Source organism: Geospiza fortis, unplaced genomic scaffold, assembly GCF_000277835.1.
Source record: "Geospiza fortis unplaced genomic scaffold, GeoFor_1.0 scaffold10, whole genome shotgun sequence".
Classification (NCBI taxonomy): domain Eukaryota; kingdom Metazoa; phylum Chordata; class Aves; order Passeriformes; family Thraupidae; genus Geospiza; species Geospiza fortis.
This window is the reverse complement of record NW_005054326.1, coordinates 4,312,079-4,316,071: the sequence shown is the minus strand read 5'-3', so window position 1 is coordinate 4,316,071 and position 3,993 is coordinate 4,312,079.

Below are 3,993 nucleotides of genomic sequence, written 5' to 3'. Positions count from 1 at the left end.
TTCTGTGCATTGTAGTATTCATATAGGGATTTAAAAAATGAAATTCCAGACAAAATACAAAGTAACTGAAGGGAAGGAGTACCTCCAACTGTCCAATCTGAGGTGTTTCAGGGGTTATATCTGTAAAGGGATACAGCAACACAGTTCAGACAGCATGTGAAAGACATCAGACTGCCTGTGGTTAGAGCTGTGTGATTCCTATACATCCTGTGGGAGAAAACTCCCTTGGGGACAGGAACCCCAGCCCTCCATCCATACACACCCTGGAGCAGCAGAGTTCATCCAGGCAAAATGGTACTTGCTGCTCCCCTTCAGAGAAGGTAGGGATCTCCTGTGGCTTTGGAGCCAGATATATCCCTTGAAGGATGTATGCAAAAGAAAAGCCTCACAGAGTGCTGGGACTTTCATTGGCTCTGACACTTCTGTCCTGGAGAAACACAAGCAACTGGTAGGAGAGGGGAGAAGTTTCAAGAGATACTTCTTCTCCCTCTATCTGGCTACCTGGTACTTACTATCCTAATTACAGAGGGGTAAGATGGGTAAAAATGCAGACATGGGAAACTAAGGGCATTGATCATGGAGTGAAGCTATCTAGATTCATTGCTGGCTGTGACTTTGCCCTGACTCAATCCATTTTAGCCTGAGATCCACAAGTGCTAAGCAGAGACCATAAGCAGTTCCTCACAGGTGCCTGGGGATATGCAGCATTGGGAGAACATGAAAAAACTGGCAAGGGAGAGGGGGCCTGTGATCCAGACTCTGATTTGTGCAAGGTGCTAAGGGAAGAGCCAGTGCATACTAATAGTCTGCCTTATTTTTCTGGGGGACAGACAATCCATGCTTCCTTTTATCCCACTGCAAACAAGATTCAATCCAGTTTTTGGTCCTTACCTACCACCCAGAAGAGGACAGTTACATATCCTAAAACATCAGACTAAACATCTGTATGTTGCACTGTATGTGACCAGTAAGTTGCTTAGGAGTAAAACTCATTTGAAAATGTTACCCAACAAACCATGTATTTCGATCCTGTAAACAACTACAGCAATCAATTGCAAAGTTTTCTGCTGGTCACTGCTGCTTTGCATGAATATGCAGCTTTCTTGCTTTCTGCTTCTATATATTCCCAATAGCACTGGGGAAGGAAAGATAAACTTCACAAAGACTCCCTATAACCAGCTCCAGTGGTGTAATCCAGGCCTTTGCTATGGGGAAGGGGAATTGGCTTCCTAAATGGAGCCCAAACTAATTTGGTTCAATTTTGCAGAAGCAGATCACTGAAAGAGCACAGGTTCCAGTTTTTGGATGAAGTCCTCCTCCCTCCCCACCAGTTGCACCACTCTCTTGCTTACTCTCCACCTCCTGCTGCTGGCCACAGCTTGGAGCTATTTTAATTTGCACTTGCTGGACTGTCAGGGCTATATTGCTCTGGAAGAGGAAGGGAAAAGCCCCATATTAGTAAAGTGTGAAACACAGTTTTGACTGAAAAGGGAAGTCATTTTGACATGGTTATACCGTGACAGTGCAGATTAAAACCCTGCCATATGGCCTAAGATAGGTTTGTTCTTATTTTCAGGTAACAACACATTGCTAATTAAGTGGTGATGACATTTCCAAAGGAAAAAGAAAAAAAGAAAAAGAAAAGCCACTTGTATGTGAAATAAAGACAGTCAAGAGAAGGGAAGACATCAATCGGTGCTCATAATAGTGGAAATCAGCTTCCTTTTATCATTGTGGTTTGGTCTGAATAGAAGAGAATTTGTTTGATTTGTTATTGAGTAAACAATAATTCATGTGTGCAGTTGTAGATGTGAACACAGTGCTCCTGAAAAGCACCTGACTGACAGTGCAGCAGAGCAAAGTCCTGCATCACATCCAGGACAAACACAGCATGAGCAAGAGCACAGAGAGGCTCCCCACCCTGCTTTGCCGAGGCCTGCAAGAGGGTGATGGAGGTTTCCCTGAGCAGGGTGGGAAGCCAGCCTGCCTATTAAATGGCAGTCACATTTAAGCACATACTTTACTGTCTCTCAGTACTGGAGATCTTTGCTTTTGCATCTCAGGGAATACAGCAGCAAATGATGGCAGAACCAGCTGACACAAAACCCACAGTCCTGTCTACAGCCGCTGCTGTGTCTCTGTGGGATAGCAGTAGCTTTAAGAGAATAAATGGAATAAGTATCACACTGCTGGTTTACAAGCAAAGGGTCACCTTGCCCACTAATAACCAGCCCTTTGAGACTTTCAGATGAAAGGTGTTCTTTAAAGACCCATACTTTACTTGTAGTTTCTTTTACTTGTGCTTATATACATGTGCATATATTCTTCCATGCCATACAGACTCCATTCAGAGCAGATGACTCAAAAGTCTGAAAAACAGGCAGTGGGACACATTTTGCTTCATCTTGTTTTAAGTTTCATAGCAAACCTCATTTTAGGTTGCTCTAAGGTAACATCATGTGGGTCTGTCTAGTTCTGAGCCCTGACTTAGCAAGGACACAGTGCCTATCCTGTCAAACAGGAGGTACTGTCAAAAAACAAACAAAAAAAGAGGCACAACTTCCATACTTCCATCTCTTCCTGACTGTGTTGCTGCCCAGATGAACTCCAGAGCTTCGTGTGGTTCTCACAGATTTTGCTCAATGCTCAATGATTTGAACTTGGAATTCAGCAGCCAATTAAGGTTCTAGACAGATGTATGTCCATGGACAGGCCTGGCAGCACTTTATACTTTCTGCTCTCAATTTTTTGCTTCTTTCTCTTCTACCTATTTAGCCTCCCACTTCTCATATCTGGGGCTGCACCAGCTTGAGAGTTATGCCTGAACCAACTCCCAGGGTAAATACTCATTAATTTGTAAACATCTTCAGGCAGATGTTCTCACATCTCTCCTTAGCACAGTATGTTGAGAACAAGTGTGGGTTGGAAGGAGACCAGCAAACCAAGAAGAAAGCACAGAAAAAGCCTTCAGAAGAATCTGCTAGCAGGTACTACATACCTTAGTTCCAAATCCCCCTGGTCTTCACCAAAGGTTTGGGTTCTGCCCCTTAGGGACTTTCTGGTGAGAATGGTGGCCAATTTCTCCTGCCTCTGAATCCAGCAAGCCTGTAGAAAATAATGCTGGGTAAAAATGCTGACAATTGTCTCTACATGTGCACAAAGGAGGATGGCATGGACCTGCAGTGTCAGAGGATGCAGTGCAAGATGCTGTGGCAGAAATCATGGCAGGGAGAGGGGCCCTACTGAACAGCAGTGCTGTGTACAGCACAGAGCAGGGTTTTGATGAGTTAAATGGGAGCAATGCTGAGCAGATCCTCCTGATACATAGGCAGTGGGTGTCAGAACCTCCTGGCACCCAGCCCCAGGAGACTATTCCATAGCAGCCAGCAGCACCCCAGGGCTCCCACAGATTCCTCTTCTTGTGTTCATGCATATGTCAGAAGAGATGTGTTTGTGCAGGTAGAGATGCTCATAGAGAAGGCTGGCAGGAGTATGAAAAAAACACAGGAGGATAATGGCTTTATCCTTACTTCAAATACTTGGTCTCCATCTGAAGGCAGATGTGTTTTCAGATATATTTTCACCTTCTCCAAGACCCTGTGGCAATCATTGTGAAGAGACTACAATGTACAGAGAAACAGAAACAAAACAGCTGCTGGAGAAAGCAGTGAGCAAAACTCCTTCCCTCCTCCCTTGCTCCAAGTTAAATGCCAGAAGACCCCTGCAGCCCCAGGGCAGGTGAGGAGGACAATGACACATCCAAGAGGGGCACTTTGCTCAGTCTGGGCTGTCCCTTGGCTTCTCTGCATGGCCAACCCCCATCTTCTTGGCACTTCGCTTTTAGTTACCACTACTCCTCTCTGTGTGGGGAACTGCTACTGACCAATAGAGCATTTATAAATAGAACAATGTTTAATTAACACAACAGTAGGACAGACTTGTTGAAATACTTCCCAGACAGCAGGCAAGAGTCCTGACAAGGAGACTATTATG